The 18,168-nt window shown below is 38.0% G+C and overlaps 1 protein-coding gene across 1 annotated transcript in view; it reads right to left on the bottom strand.

Moving 5' to 3' along the window:
- Nucleotides 1–18,168, bottom strand: part of LOC137496916 (oocyte zinc finger protein XlCOF19-like) — a 132,208-nt gene that overhangs the window by 110,940 nt on the left and 3,100 nt on the right. Inside the window, exon 2 of the mRNA XM_068230896.1 lies at nt 14,086–14,168. The gene's annotated coding sequence lies outside the window, so the exon portion shown is untranslated. The remainder of the gene's footprint in view (nt 1–14,085; nt 14,169–18,168) is intronic.

The following is an 18,168-nucleotide window of genomic DNA, read 5'->3' on the forward strand; positions in this document are numbered from 1 at the left end:
ATAGCGCATTCAGTGTGTGTAGTAAGATTGCCCGCACTGCCGTGTCCTGGTTGGAGCAGGTTTCCCGCCACAATGCAGATGCTGCGCGGCGGCTAGTTGAGTCGTGGTGGAACCTGCATCGCGCTCTCGCCGTTATTTGTAAGTAGAGTGGTTAAAAGTTTTAAAATGTAGTGTTCAGTGTGTTGATGTTGTTCGGGGATATCTGACGCATCTTTAGATGCCTTTACTATTTCAATATGTCAATTCGTTCTTACAATACACCATGAATAACATAGTGTGGGTCGCAAACGACCTGCTGGGCACAAACCACAGAACAATAGTACTTTAGCGCATATTTGCATTTAGATGGTTACAACACAAGGAATTGGCGGAAAATGTTCTAAATTAGTGTTTTTGAAACAATATCAACTATTCGGAGCACATTTAAGTCGTCCATTCATTAACTAATTAGCAAATTACAGTTTTTAAATATTTATTTAGTCTTTTTCAGGCGAAAAATTTAACTACTGCTGAAATTCTGTCAGAGCTTGAGCTATTCACTGCCAGCAATATTCTTGGAACATTAATGAATGTTTTTTATCACTCCACCGGATGATACGCCTATTCGGGCGACGAAGATGATTGCTGCAATCCAGACAAAATGAGTGGGTCACAACCAGGGACTGAAGCACAAGACTATTTATCAAGGTGCAAAAGCTAACGAAAAACGCTCTAAAGATGTTGAATTAGGCGAAAGCCTTGTTTTGAAATTCTGCGATGTTTTATCTAAGTTTTATCCCAGTGTATGCTTCTCTTTTTACTGCGATAAATTTTTTACTTGCTCAAAGTTGTTGTCGGAGTTAAAAAAGAGGAATGTGATGCACTGGCACGGTTCGGGCTAACTGGATGGAATGGCTGCCCATTGCCAGACAGGAAGACGATGAATAAAAAAGGAAGGGGATACTTTGAAAGTGCAGTTGACAAAGAAGACCAAATAGTGGTTGTAACATGGAAAGACAACAACGTTGTGAACATCCTGTCAAACGAGCATGGCGTAGAACCTGTTGAAGAAGCTGGGCGGTACTCATTCGCACAGAAAAAACCTGTGAAGATACCTCAGCCACATTTTGTTTCTAAGTAAAACAAGAACATGGGAGGATTAGAACAAACGGACAACAATGTATCTATTTTCCGCATCAGCCTAAGAGGCAAAATATGGTATATGCCAAATCTGCTCTGGCTTCTAGACGTTGTGATGAGCAACGCTTGGATTTTGTCGAAATCTCACGGCATGAAGCTTGACACCTTGGCGTTCCGACGATTCATTATGACCAGCTTGTTAGAGAAGTCTGGAACTCCTCCTCGCAATGTTAACACGAGTGCACCAGTGACTGAAGCCATGCAGGAAAGCCATGGTAGTCATCTTCTGGTGGACAATCAGCCCCGGCGACGCTGTCGCGTGTGCAAAAGTAAAACTGTCCGAGCATGCCAAAGATGTGCTGTTGCCTTACACCATTATTGTTTTGGAGAATTCCACAAGAAGTAAAGTGCACTGTGTAAATGAGAACGTGTTTTTAACTTCGTAGCTTTAGTAATTTTGACTGACTCAGTTTTTTTTTACGCAAGTCAAAATGTTTTATAATAATGATCCCAAAGCCTGTTGTGCCATTTCAGTACTGAGTATTCAAGGGAATGTGTAAGACTGACTAGGAAACTCGACTGATAGTCTGTTTTATATTCTTAATGTTAAATGTTAATGTTAAATTTTGATACTCTTTACATTTTTAGGAGAGATTTCTTCTTATGGCATTGAGTGAAGAGCGACTTTTTATTAGCATTTTCTATGTGCTTTATAATACTTGCCTTTGTAGTAGATATGTCATTTTCATTTTTCACTAATAATGAGTCATAAAATACACCAGTTGTTCTTCTTTTATCATTAAAAATATACCATGTTGAACCCATACATGGAAATAGCCACAGCCCATGTTGGAGATATGCCCCTGGGGTCCATGCCCAGTGGGTTGTTTACGACCCATGCTATAATTTTTAAACAACAACAACAAATATTTTAAAAACAATTTTCGGGGTATTTTTGGACATAAATAAACTGATTCCAGTAGTCAAAACCATAAAATTCGAAAAAAAATCTTGGGCATAAATGGGCTAATATCACAGTTCTCTCCACTAAATTCCAACATTTCGTTTATCATGGCCCGTAAATCATCTTCCTCTAACAGTGGGGGCCGGTAATTCGTTATAGATATTTTAGCGGGAAAAAATGAAAGAAAAAGGATCGAATAGAACCCTGGTCTCAGCAGTTTGGACGGAAATCATAAAATATTACGGATGCGTACGATAATAAAATGTTGTGTAACTCGCGATAAACACACACTCCAGTCGTGATGGAAGAGGATATTAAATCAGGTCACAGTTTTAAAATGTCATCAGAAAGGTCTTTTCAGTGTCATAATCTCTAGAAATCCCTTCAACAGCAATATTATTACATCCAAGGGACGATTAGGCGATGAGCTAAAGCTTCAGCGCGGAGCTATTATGCCTTAGGTCGTTCTTGCCCGGACGTCAGTTGCGTTCTTTATGTTGCAACTCATGGATGACACATTGGTATTGGGAGAATATAGTTGAAAAAATTCACATCGGAGGGCAAACTCATCCGAAATACGCTGCTGAAAAGAAAATAAACCTCTGCAGGCAGGCAACTGAGAAAAAAATATAATTTGAATCGGCGGATATATCCGCGTTCTCCACCGAGCAAGCGACTTGTAGCCGCGGATCTCGCCGCATCGCCCACGCAACGGGTTAATTTGTTTCTTGACATTTGAAGTCATCCAAAGTGCTTTAACTTTGAAATGGTATCTGCTTGATTTTTATTTCAAATTAAAGCTAATACATGTATCTATGTTCCGCAGCACTGAGAAAACGATATTAATAAAAATGTAATTTTAACAACATTTTAAAAACTTTGTTTAACAAATTTTCAAGAAACGTAAATTGTAATATAATTTTAAAATCCTTGCTTGTGACTAATTAAATAAAAGTGGTAGGGAACATTCCCCATGTAAGTTAGATTGTTTTTGTTCTAGTTTCATGGATTTTGGTTTTAAAATGTGAGATAGAATACTTTAAGTACCACAGTATAAATAGCAACAACTATTTTTTATAAACAATTAACATAAAATTTGTGTATAATGAACCTCAAAATTTCTTAGTTTGACCATGATAAAACAACAAAAAAATTTAACATTGCTGGAGATTACTCTTTAAAAAAATTATTCCTAATGTATATGGCCACATTAAGTATGCAGTATGGTTGAAGATTTTTTTTTTTGCTAGGGGCTTTACGTCGCACCGACACAGATAGGTCTTATGGCGACGATGGGATAGGAAAGGCCTAGGAGTTGGAAGGAAGCGGCCGTGGCCTTAATTAAGGTACAGCCCCAGCATTTGCCTGGTGTGAAAATGGGAAACCACGGAAAACCATTTTCAGGGCTGCCGATAGTGGGATTCGAACCTACTATCTCCCGGATGCAAGCTCAGATGGTTGAAGAAACGGCTGTACCACGAGTTTCTTAAACGCTGGAAAGCCTACAAGGCAGCCAGTAGTAAAGTGGATGAGGTCATTGGTCTAACAAAAGCAAACTGGTAAGCAGGTCTATATGTGAAACGAGCGGAATATTTAACGGCTAATCAAATCGAGGAATCACAAAATGGAAGAAGTCCAACGTTTTTACGGCATCAATGAGGAAACAGATGGTTTGCTACTCGACTGGTGGTAAGCGCGAGTACACTGGCGGAACTACTTAGACAAAATGTCAATCTTGGAATTTCCGCACCTACCAATCCCAATCACCTCCGCTGTAGAAGCTCTATTGTAGGAAATGTACGTCACCGAAGTTAAGGCTATACTGAAGGAAATGAAACCAGGGAAAGCCATCTGTCTCGATTATCTTCCGGCAGAGCTTGTCTCTCGAAACGGGGTGTGCAGCAGTGTGGCTAAAGCAAGATTTTTAACCAGATCATCAAAGAAGGTCAAAAACCAACAGATTGGCGACAGAGTAACCATTCGAAAATAACGAAAGCCCTGTAAATTTTTCTAATTACCACCCAATCGCACTTCTGAGCCACACAATGACATATTTCGAGCAAATCTTCGACAACAGGATTAACGATTTAGCCAAACATTCAACAAGCCAACCTGGATTTGTGTAAAATTGTGGCACAACAGGAGCAACTCACGCAGCAGGGCTGTTACTTGATATACACTGTGAAAAGGATAAGAGGCTTCATCACGACTTTCTGCACCCTGAGAAATCCTTCCATCGGGTACTTCATAACCTGATCAGTCAACACTACAAGAACATGCCATTCCAGAACACCTTGTTGAGAGGGTGTAATTGCTCTACGAAGAAACAAGGTGTTATGTTTGACACGGAGGTGTCGTATTGATTCACCTTCTCCCGTACCATTTTAGGTGTGGGCTAATCGCCATTTAAATTCGTGTCCTATAATCCTAATTTTCTACAAACCATCTTTCTTTACCTTCCCTCACTATGTTTGGTTTATTTAATTCATATACTCTCCGAGCTTAGCGCTCAATGTGTTGGTTTAACCTTATGGAAAGAAAAGTTCCTTGTATATGCTGCCCTCTCTACGGAGAGTTCATACTGCAATGCTCCGCCCACTAACCAATGAGGGCTTTCTGTGTTGGGACCACTTCATTACCCATCAAGTCGGGCGTGAGACGCCATTAAGGTGTTGTTACTTGAAGGAGATGGATCGTCAGTGTGTCTTGTGTCCCATGCGGGAGCGGATTTCGGACTGTGTAATGGATAACGGATAAAGGATATTAGTGAGAGGCCTCTTTCTCTCGCCCTCAGTATGATTGTAGTGTTCAACATCTTCCTCATGGGAGCGTCCCCAGACAGTATGAATTATTTATTTATCTTAAATATGATATCACATCTATGTGAGTATTAACATGGCGCTATGGCATCATCTCTACTTTAGCAGAATTCCTTCTGGGCCTTAGTGAACAGGAACTTCTTTCGGCATCCATCTATTTTGAAACCCTATTTGTATAGTGTGGCATTTTGGCCTCCTAGGAGCATACCGTCTTCATATCTCGGCTACAAATATTTATTATTGTAATTCAAGAAAAAATCACGTTCGTTGTATAATTCATTTGTATATAGAGAGGTATCCAAGCTAATGATCATGCACTTAAACTTGTGTTACATTTATCTGGGCTGAAGCTGAATTACTTAATGGTTGAAAAGATAGCGTACTATTTTATTAATGGTTGCTACCAAATCACCCCACTATGTAAAGTTTTAAGCCATTTGAGTTCTAACAAAGAGGATGGAAATTTCATTTAATTCTCTCTGTCTTCTTTTTTTTCCTGGTTCATTCTTTGATTCTTACTTGTAATATTGTGCTTCGCTCCTTCGTAGTTATGGCCATTGTGACTGTTGAAACATTGCAATGGCTTTGTTCGTGGTGTGTGCGCGTTGCCATGACAATATGCGACTGTTGTGGTTGATTTTTATTAATGTCGTGAATTCCCTTCTTGGAGACTGTCAACCTAGTGTGAAAATTTTATTTAATTGTATGATTTCCCCTTGCTCTTATGGAATTTTGAGCATGTTATTGAGCAATTAATTTCTAAAATTGGATTCTTATTCATCCTGCATGAGATTGCTCCTTAGTTTGTGTTCCTTACTTTGAGTGGCAGTCATTCGTGATAATTATAACGTGGAGTGTCGGTAGCCGTTCCTGTTGGAGAGAACTCCGTGAATAAGGAAGTAAAATTTTAAATGGAAAAGTAATAAACAAATTAATTATTTAATTTACGCTGTTTCTCTGGCATGTTGAAGCTTCTAAAAATATTAGCTTTAGTTATGACTAGTTCATTTTCTTTTTCTTATTGCGTTCGTCAACCACGATTTGTAATCTTAACTTTCCGTTTGGTGTTTTAACTTAATTTACTATTTGTTTCTCATTTAATTTTTTCTGTTTCGACGTTTTCCCTGTTACGATTTTCAATTTAATCTTATTTTAGGGAAATAAAAATGTTGTTCTTTTAAGTTAACATTTTCATACCAGGTACTGTTGTTGTAATTTATCTACGGGTTTTATTGAGACACCTTTCCATCAGTTCAGGTAAGTTTCTCTCTTTGTTTATTTTGGTGGTGTCTGATTTTGCTTCCTGTTTTCCTTTGCGAACTAGCTCATTTGCTGTAACAGCTAGTTTGTTTTCTATTTTTTTTACTACCGTTATCGTAGATGTGTTCCTTACTTTGAGTGGCAGTCATTCGTGATAATTATAACGTGGAGTGTCGGTAGCCGTTCCTGTTGGAGAGAACTCCGTGAATAAGGAAGTAAAATTTTAAATGGAAAAGTAATAAACAAAATAATTATTTAATTTACCCTGTTTCTCTGGCATGTTCAATCTGTCGCATGAGCGTCTAATGAATATCACATAACTGTAGGAGTCCACCAAGGCCCTGCCTTATCACCACTGCTGTTCATTCTTGTGACAGACTCCATTACATCAGACTTGACAGTCCTATACCATGGACACTTCTCTATGCAAATGATGTCATTCTGGCTGCAGAGAATAAGCTTGATGTCCAGCGTCAAACAGAAGACAGGAACAATTGACTAGCGCAATATGTCCCGCGCCTCAACAAAAAGAAGACAGAATACATGACATTACATCGTCGAGAAGTTGGAAACATGCATGTTGACGGTGAAGATATAGCATGAGCACAGAAATGTAAGTACCTTAGCTCCACAATCCCCGATAATGGCCGACTTACTGATGAAGTCAACTTATGGATATACAAAGCTTGAATGAAGAGGAGAATGACAACGGAAGCCCTTGCGACCGTCAGATGAAGAACCATCTGGAATCTAAGATCTACCAAACTATTATCCATCCTGTTGTTTACTATGACAACGAATGCTGGCCAGTAAAAGAGGTAGAACGCCAACAAAGGATCATGGATACGAAGATGCTTAGGTGGAAGCATGGCACAACAAGACTGCACAACATTTCAAATGATGTTACAGTTTTAGAAAACGTTTTGGCATTGCACCATCAGCGTATACACAGCATGTCCGTTTAAAGAGGTGCAAGAGACGGACAAGACAGCATAGAACAGATAAAGTGCACAACGACCTGAAAGCTGTGAGACTACATACAGACATGGTCCAAGAGCAAAACTAACTGGAGACAATGAATCACAACACCGGACCCTGCCACCAGGCAGGTATACACCAAAGAAGAAAAATAAGAAGAAGCAGACTGATGAATATTCTGTTATAAAAATGGGATACAATGGATATTTTACATATCCTAACATTCAACTCAGTATATTCAAATTCTCTCCCCTAAAGCCTATATCACCGAGCTCAATAGCTGCAGTCACCTAAGTGCGGCCAGTATCCAATATTCGGAAGATAGTGGGTTCGAACCCCACTGTCGGCAGCCCTGAGGATGGTTTTCCATGGTTTCCCATTTTCATGCCAAGCAAATGCTGGGGCTGTACCTTAATTAGGGCCATGGCTGCTTCCTTTTGATGGGAATTTGGGTGCAAGGATTCGATTTTATAGTTAATGGAGTAAATGAAAAGTAAGTGGAAAATAAAAAAGCCACTTATTGCAGTTTAGTATACAGGGCATTAAAAATCCCTCTTTCACCGAATAATCTAAAAAATGAATTAGATTTCATAAAAGAAACAGCCAAATTCAATGGGTTCAATCCAGATGTGATCAACAAAATCACTAATAAAGTTAGACTAAAATTAACTACAAACCTTCCACCAATTAAAGCCAACAAACAAAAATTCGCAAAGTTCACATTTACCAACCCAAAAATCCATCAAATTACCAAACCTTTAAAAAAAAACACGACGTAAAAATCGCTTACACAATGCAAAAAACAAATCAAAATTTATTTTTTAATAATAACTCAGTCAATTCAACTAATAACAAATATTCAAACTCAGGTATATATAGACTCAGATGCTCAATATGTAATTTTTATTATGTCGGTCAAACTGGCTGCTGTTTCTCAACTAGATATGCAGAACATTATAATGCCCAAAAACGTAATTTCTCTGCAATGAGTAACCACATGAGGGAAACAGGTCACAAATTTACAACAACAGATCAGGACCTACAAATCTTAAAAACAATTGAAAAATGTAAACTCATGACGGAATATGAAAACTTATACATCTTCCTAGATCAACAATTCTACATAGACAAAAACTTAAATGACGTAATAGATAACAAAAGTCCTCTTTATGAACAGATTCCAATTCTATTTAAAAACCCATTCCTTCTGAATAGCAATTTTTATAAAATATTTAACACCAAATCAGTAAACACTCCCACCAATCCAACACACACACCACCCCCTGCCCCTTCTCCCGCTGCCGACAACTCCTCCTTGCGCGCAGCGAATAGGCCCTTAGCCACGCCTTCTCAACCTCAATCCCCTCCACAAAGACTTCACAAATACAATACGCGAAGTAAACGCTCGGCGATTGCCAGTTGCTCTAAAGCCATCAACATAAGTTAACATCTCAGCGGTCAAAGGGCTAAGTATTAACACTTTCCATTTAACTTCCACTATTCAGCCCCTTTATTCCAAATATGATATTTCATTAAATTCAAATAATTTCGTAATTACAGAATTCCATCACACACTTGGCTACCCACCGACTGCCAACAACATTCCCTTTTGACTAGTATGCTCACCTCAACTTGTTCAACAATAAAAGCTACACATATCACAACTTTAAAGAAGATGGCCTAATGACGTCTACACAAACTTCAATATAGCCTACTGCACCAGCATTTCAACTAATATCCTCATCTTAAAAAGAACCAGACCATATGTAAATTCTTCAAAATTTATAAGCATATAAATAGAAACTTCAAGTACAACTACCACCACCAATGCTCAACTCTCTTCAAGTTTTCAATAACATGCCCTTTTACAATCAAATGGAATGTGCTTTCTGATTTTTATCTTTAATATAATACTAGCTGTAGTACCCGGCGTTGCCCGGATAGTTTTTGAATGTTTACCTTTAATATTTGTATTACCAGTTAGTTGAGTGTGAAGTGAATGCTTATAGAATTCTTTTTGAGATGTTGATTTTACGACTTATCATGAGTTTTATAGTTATTTAGATGTATCTGATTTCAAGTTTTAGATAATGTAATTTTCGAGTAGACACTAATCTCGGTCATTTTATACTATTTACTTTTAAGCCCTTCTCAGCTCCTGCCTCGATGGAGGCTGAACGTGGACTTAAACGCTATCCACAGCGTCACAGTTCGTATCAGAGACACATAAACAATGGATTTCGACATTAATATTGGTTATTTTCCTTATTTTTGCAAGTCAGGCCCTCTCATTCTCCAACACCAGCGGGGGCTAAGTGTATCTGACCCCCACAGTAATGTTTTCTATATAGTAAGTCATGTGTATACCAAGTTTGATTGAGAGATATGCTAAAACATACACACATCCTTAAACTCTGTCCCTTTGGACGTTTTCAATTTTTTGCCAGTTCTCATCCGCCTGCCGAGTAGGACTGAGCTTTATCTTAAACGGCATCCAGAGTGTTACAGTTCATCTCAGCGACCCCGAAAACTATGGATTAGACACAAATTTCGGTCATTTTCGGTTAATATTTACATTTCGCCCCTACTTTAGAGGCTAGGAGCCTCTTACCCCTAGCGTATATTTCTCCAGACAGTAGGTCCAGTATACACACATGCGTCCATTCTCTCGGTCATTTACTAAATTTTGTTTTTCACTTTTTCTCACCGCTATGCGAAAGGAGGCAGAAATTTGACTTCTAAAAAAATTGGAGCGTTACTATTCATCTCAGCGACCACGAAAAGAATGGATTCGACACTATTTTCGATTATTTCTACATCTCATCCCGTCGTAGGTGTGCTAGGGTTGTCATACCTCCACGCACTTTGTCTCCTGATAATAAGTCATAAGTGGCCAAGTTTGTTTGAAATTGTTCCCGTAGTCCCGAAACGTATGGATTCAACACTAATATCGGTCATTTTCAGTCTTAATTACATTTCGTACCCTTATCTAAGGCTTCAAGGGGTGTCATTCCCCCTTAGTATTTTTTCAGGTAGTAGGTAATATTTGTATTAAGTTCTGCTGACAGTTATACTGGAATGTACAAAACAAATCCTTAACCTTGGTCATTTGGATATTTTCTGTTCTTGACTCCTTCTCACCCGCCTGGCAATTGGGGATCAACTTGGACTTAAACGACAACCGGAGTGTCACTCCCCATTTAAGCGACACCTAAAACAATGGATGTGACATTATTTTCGATTATTTTATATCTAACTCCCTTCCTAACCACTCACCACAAAAGGGGCCTTAATTTGGACTTTAAATGTCCAGAGTGCCACTATTCACCTCAGCGACCCTAAAAACTGTGGATTCGACACTAATTACGATTATTTTTATATATCACTCCCCCTTGCCCCCCACCCTAAATGGGGCTGAACTTGATATTAAAAATTTCCCGGGATGTCACTGTTCATCTAAGCGACCCCGAAAAGTATGGATTCGACACTATTTTCGTTTATTTTTAAATATGACCCCCCTGGTTCCTGGGATGTCTTATCCCCACGTGGTTTGTCTCTTGATACTAAAAATCCGGAGTTTCGCTATTCACTTTGGCGACCTCGAAAACTACGTATTCGACACAATTTTCGATTACATGTATATATCACTTCCCACTCGCCCCCACGCCAAAGGGTCTGAACTTGGACTTTAAAAAACTTGGAGTGTCACTATTCATCTCAGCAACCGCAAAAAGTATGTATTCGACACTACTTTGATGATTTTCATATCTCAAGCCCCCCGCCCCCCACCCCTAATGGTTCCTGGGGTGTCTTATTCCCACGTGGTTTGTCTCCCGATATTAAAATTCCGGAGTGTTACTATTCACCTCGGCAACCCCGAAAACTGTATATTTGACACTAAATACAATTATTTTTATATCTCACCCCCTTGCTCCCCACCCCAAAGGGGAATGAACATGGACTTAAAATAATCCCGGGGTGTCGCTATTCATCTAACCGACCCCATAAGTATGCATTCGACACTACTTTCGATGATTATTATATCTCACCCCATCGCCCCCCGCCCCTACGGGTTCCTGGGGTGCCCTAACCCAAGTGGTTTGTCTCCTGATAGTAAAAATCCGGAGTGTCAGTATTCATCTTAGCGACCCCGAAGAGTACTCGACATTCTTTTCGATTATTTTTATACATCACTCACCCCTTGTACCCCAGCCTAAAGGGGGTTGAACTTGAAAGTTAAAAATTCCCGGGATGTCACTATTCACCTAAGCGACCACGAAAAGTATGGACTCGACACTATTTTCGATTATGTGTATATATCACTCTCCCCTCGCCCCCACCACAAAGGGGGCTGAACTTGGACTTTTAAAAAATTCGGAGTGTAACTATTCATCTCAGCGACCCCGAAAAGTATGGATTCGACACTATTTTCGTTTATTTTTATATATGACCCCCTCGCCCCTCACCCCTAAGGGTTCCTTACCCCCACGTGGTTTGTCTCCTGATACCAAAAATTCGGAGTGTCGCTATTCACTTTGGCGACCCCGAAAACTATGTATTTGACACTATTTTCGATTATTTGTATATATCACTCCCCCCTCGCCCCCACCCTAAAAGGGGGCTGAACTTGGACTTTTAAAAAAATCGGAGTGTCAATATTCATCTCAGCGACCCCGAAAAGTGTGGATTCGACACTATTTTCGTTTATTTTTATTTATGACACCCCCCGCCCCTAAGGGTTCCTGGCGTGTCTTACCCCCACGTGGTTTGTCACCTGATACTGAAAATCCGGATTGTCGCTATTCACTTTGGCGAACCCGAAAACTATGTTTTCGACTTTATTTTCGATTATTTGTATATATCACTCCCCCTCGCCACCACCCTAAAAGGGGGGCTGAACTTGGACTTTTAAAAAATCGGAGTGTCACTATTCATCTCAGCGACCCCGAAAAGTGTGGATTCGACACTATTTTCGTTTATTTTTATTTATGACCCCCTCGCCCCCCGCCCCTAAGGGTTCCGGGCGTGTCTTACCCCCACGTGGTTTGTCTCCTGATACTGAAAATCCGGATTGTCGCTATTCACTTTGGCGAACCCGAAAACTATGTATTCGACATTATTTTCGATTATTTGTATATATCACTCCCCGCTCGCCCCCACCTCAAAGGGGGCAAGGGGGCTGAACTTGGACTTCAAAAAAAATTGGAGTGTCACTATTCATCTCAGTGACCCCGAAAAATATGGATTCGACACTATTTTCATTTACTTTTATATATGACCCCTCTCGCCCCCCGCCGCTAAGGGTTCCTGGGGTGTCTTAACCCCAAGTGATTTGTCTGCTGATGCTAAAAATCCGGAGTGTCGCTATTCACTTTGGCGACCCCGAAAACTATGTATTTGACACTATTTTAGATTATTTGTATATATCACTCCCCCCTCGCCCCCACCCCAAAGGGGGCTGAACTTGGACTTTAATAAAAAAATTGGAGTGTCACTATTCATCTCTGTGACCCCGAAAAGTATGGATTCGACACTATTTTCATTTATTTTTATATATTACCCCCCTCGCCCCCCGCCCTAGGGGTGTTTGGGATGTCTTACCCCCACGCGGTTTGTCTCCTGATACCAAGTCATAAGTGTATCAAATTTGGTTGAAATCGCTCCAATGGTTTGGGAGGAGATGTGGTACAAACCCACCCACCCACATACATACAATGACTTTTATGTACATATAGATTTTTTAATATCAGTGTTGTAATCTTCAAATGAATTCCACCCTTTTAAACTCCAATATTAACACAATATTGTTAAGTAATAGTATACCACACTTTATTTTGTATTAGTTATCTAATGTTCTCCAATCCGTCTTACAAGATATAGTTTTTAACAGTACTCATAAGTCATTCCCAATCAGGTACGTGATCTATTCATAAGTAAAATATGGCTGATGATGCCTACAATGGATAGGCGAAACATGTACCATGAAATGTATTAATTTTAAGCTAATATTTGATAAGGACAAAGTCGTAACTTTGAAGATTGTATTGTATTGAACAGGTAGGAGAACAATATACACATTCTAGTGTTATTTAATATAATTACTATGAAGTGTTTGCAAATTGAAATACTGTCATTTGTTTCGCAAAAATATGGTTTTTGGCAAGTAAAAACACAGAGATACTTGAAATAAATATTTTCTATGCAAGAACCAGGTGGCTCCATAAAAAATTTATTGCTACAAAAGACAAGAAAATTGAAAATGTAGCTACTGTACAGACTGAATGTATCAAGGAGGTCATAACTAAGGTACTGACAGAAATAATTAATTATACCATCATTCATAATTATTTTATACACTTTTCTTATATCCTGAAAAATTAGCAAAAATATAAAACTTAACAATATTGAGTTTCTAGATTTAGTTTACAATCTACAAACATGACTTTTTCTGTGTGTCACCGTTGGTGCGAATGTACAAAATTACTTAGAATATCTGGAGGTAATAGTTGCAGACCACATTGCAGATGATAAGAATGTGATGAACAAATGATGCAGTGACCGTGACATTTCCACAATGACTAGCTATTTTGTTTATCCTCTTATCTTCACATTCCCCTGTTCCCATATTTCTATACATGACTTGACTTGTCACCCCTTTGTCCATTTTTCATTGTTGCTTAAATATCTAGCTTTACCAGAGTTTTTTTGTAGATATTTATTCAATGAAACTACATGACAGAACATTAAATATGATCTTAATGTTCCTGAATATTATAGATAATTTTAACCAATAGAATTATTTTGATATTCATATTTAAATGTAACCTTGTAAAGAAAGGATTAAACTGATGACAAAACTTTTTGGAGATATACCAACCACCACAGAACACAACTGTGAATAGGTAAAATATATTCCTTACTGTGTAGAATTTGTAGTGTACATACTTTGTTTCTCCTTTGATGTATTGCAACAGCTGATCATCTGTATGTTCTTCTATCAATATCTCCTCCTTAATATCTTCGAACGGCTATAAGTAAGAAATAAGAGGAGTAGAATAAAGAAGGGAATAAAAATATATAAGCCTAAACAAGAAACAGCTGAGAAAATAAATTTCATAGTTGCACAAGAAGAGTATAATTAATCTCCCATTTTAAAAATATAAGAATGGAAAGGTACAATCAAATCAAAATCACTCTAAATGCAAAAGAGGTGTCTACCTTGGTGCAAATGGTACAAACAAATATATTATTATGAAGCACTAAATGTTAAATGAACAGAGAAGAAGACAATTTCCTAAAATGCAGTATTATACAACTTACACTAATTTTCTTTATTAAACACACAGCTCACCCTTATTAAATTTACATTATATTCACAAAATTCTACTCATAATATCTTTTGTATTTAGAAACATAATCAAATCATATAAAACATGTGCAATTACTTCAAACAATACTATACAACTGCTATTAGATTAAAATTTACATTGCATTTATTTTTATTTTTTTACCCTTTTTGGAACCCAACTTGCATAATGACCTGCTGCGTCCTAACCCGAGTCCCTTTTGCCACTGCTTTTCAGACAACTGATAAGAAAGATAAGAACTGAAAAAGAAAACACTGTAGGATAGCATTAGACAAGGTAGCAAGAGAGAAGGAGGAACATTTGTAAACATGAAATTTTAAAATTGACTACATATTTGTGAATATTCAGCAGAGTTTATGTACACATTTGTGTGGGGATGGAGACACATCTGTGTATGTGTACATGTACAATTTAGGGGAAAAAAAAATCTTAATAAATACCATCTCCAAATCATTACACAAAACCATTTCTTGTTTCTCTTTCTCTTTCTGTTGATCCCTATCTCCATAATGTCTAGCTAATTTCCTTATCCTCTTACATTCACATTCCCCTGTTCCCATCTTTCTACACATGAATTGTCACCTGTTTGTTCATTTCCGTGTTCCTATATACTTTCTTTCCCAAAACACTTCACTACATTACCAAATAATCCCACATTATTCCCATCATTATCCCAAAAAGTGGACAATGCCTTAAATAATTACCATAGAAATATCCCTCTCCTTACATCGTATTAAGAGCAAAAACATAAATCTATCAATCAATCAATCAATGGAATTTAGGGCTGTTGGTTGTTTATGCAGAAAAAGATTGTGGAAATGTATGAAACTACTCCCTTGGTAAATTTTCCAATCGCCAAATCATCTTATAAGTGAACATTTGCCAAAATTTGTCCCCTTGGATTCCAACTTATCTTCATGTTGTGACCTTTCCTACATATAAAGAATATGACATAAATGTATTCATCAACTAGTGTCATTCCAAGCCATCTCTCCAATGACATCTCAGAACATACTGCTTAATTGAACAGCTTGTGTCCTTACTCCAAGTCTTCCCAGCTGAAACTTTGCAATATCTTTGTAACACAACTCTTTTGTCAGAAATCACCTACAAGAAATAGAGCTGTTTCTGTGGATTATTTCCTGTTCTCTAATCAAGTAATACTGATGACAGTCTCATACTCTCATTGTGGCCTTTGTGGACATTTATATCTCCTCTCCTTTATAACCCCTAAATACCCTCATAATTATGTGTTCTGTAAATTTTATTTTCAGTCCTGGTTATGTGATTACCACAATGAAGATCAACCCTTATTATGAAAACCTAGCAACTTACAGAGGAACTTTTACGCCATCAACACAATAATTAAACCAGAGAGGTTTAATTCACTATTTGTGAAACATGCAACCTTACTTTCCACCCTCAAGGACATTGAAACTCTTGCGCATGTTCTGGGATCTTGTCCTCATGGTGAACTTTTAAGGAATACGCGTCATCATAACATCCGCTCGATAATTGCGACAACGCTAAAAGACCATGGTTTCCAGGTATTTGAAGAGGTTCATGGCTTAGTGGACAACGGAAGCCACAGAAGGATTGACATCATTGCTTTCAAGAATAAGAAGAGTGGTTACATCATCGACCTCACAATTCGCTTTGAGAGCCATAAGTCGCAGCTCTGAGATGTTAACCTCAAGAAGAGGAATATTTACTTACCAACAATTCCTTACTACAGGGAGAAATACCAGATAGAGGAAATCGACATAGTAGGTCTGATGACTGGAGCTAGGGGAACGATTCCCACTTTTGCCGCTGATTTCTGGAAACAGATGTCTCTGCCATTTATAACGTTACAGGAGATTGCCATCATAGCCTTAAGGGGCTCACTGATAATTCTAAGAAATCACTGTTACAATTAGGTTACCTTCAACATTTCTCAAGTACAGTATATCTATTTCTCTTCTAAAATTAAATGTAAAAGTATACTTTGTCGCAAGGCAGCCTCTGCATGAGAGGAAGTATTCCATAATATAAGAAAGGTCTCATAATATTGCCCTGTGGCACCCAATCACATACTTGTTACAGCATCAAATATAACTTCACCTACTCTAATGCTCTGAGTCCTATTTTCTAGAAATACACCAGATATGGGCTAATTATTAGGGTAAAAGGTATATTTCTACCTTTATGTAAATTATCGGCCTTTACAGCCTAATCCTTGAACATGTTTGGTGGTAAAGTTACCCCTTGGGATATCCCTGTCCTCAGTAATGTCTTTTTTTCATATAGTGGCTACAGTAAGAACCACAATGTAATTACATTATTCAGATGGTTTTGTGTCATTTTTGTTAGTGCTCATGTTCTGTTGTTTATCATCTACATATGCATATTGTTGCTATATGGAAGTAAATAATGTGACTTATCATTAAGATTGTGCACTCTGTAAATTACATGCATTATTGATACTATTCACAAGTTCAGTTGACAATTCTTAAGAGTGGTTCTAGAAAACTGACAAATTTTGAGGTGATGGGGAGATGAAAGGACCTTTCGCCAAAAAAGCTAGGCATTATCAGAAAGCTATTTGTTGATAAACATTATTTGCAGCAAGAAATAGCTTCTGGATTGCAAATATCACAGCAATCTGTTAGTAGAATTAAAAATGTGAAGACAAGTAGAAGACAAAATGTCAATATGTTGGAAACTGTGTGGAAAAGAAGAAACTAACCCCGAGGAGTAAGCGAAAACTGATTCAATTGTCAGTAAACAATCGCAAGGTTACTAGTTCAGATTTACGCAATAAATTTGCAGAGTATGGGTCATTCATATCAGCCAGGACTGTGAGACGAGAGCTGTTTAATGCTGGAATAAAAGCAAGATGATCTTTAAAAAAAGCAAAGATTACTCCTGCTATGGCTGCAAAGAGGTTCCAGTGGGCGAAGAATCTCCAGAATTGGTGATCTAATGACTGGAAAAAGGCAAGTCCATGACAATAACTGTAATTCCTAAATCATCACTCATTATTCCATTTTTAACCCAAACTAACTGATGTAAACCTATAGTTCAGTACAAGTGTGAAATTTTTCTTTGAAACTGTACAGCTTACTGCATTTAATGTAAGGCTTATTTGTTTCTTTTATTTCAGGTTTGTTTTAGTGACCAATTGATATTTACTGTTGAAGAAGAGACAAGTCAATATGTCAGAAGAAAAGAAGGAGAAGTATTCCATTCAGATTGTGTAAAGCAGAGTGTGAAACATCGAACTTCAGTGATGGTCTGGAGTGTGTTTTATTGGTAGGGCTGTAGATGATTATATATTGTTGAAGGAACTATGAGACATGAACAGTATAGCATTAGAAACCCGTTGCTACCTCAGGTGCAAGAGTGGTTTGGCCAAAGTGAATTTATTTTTTAGAAAGATGGTGCTCCTTGCCACAAAGCAAAAAAGTAATGGACTTTTTAAAGGGAAACAATGCAAAATTGCTTGATTGGCCTGGAGACAGTACAGACATGAACCTCATAGAAAAACATTGGGCAACAGCAAAGAAGAAATCCAAAAAAGAAATATAACAACAAAAATTGGCTTGATTGAGAAGCTCATTCAGATCTGGTTTCATGATGACGATTTAAAGAGTCAGCATAAAATACTCATTGAGGGTCT

The sequence above is a fragment of the Anabrus simplex genome, chromosome X, assembly GCF_040414725.1.
Source record: "Anabrus simplex isolate iqAnaSimp1 chromosome X, ASM4041472v1, whole genome shotgun sequence".
Lineage (NCBI taxonomy): Eukaryota > Metazoa > Arthropoda > Insecta > Orthoptera > Tettigoniidae > Anabrus > Anabrus simplex.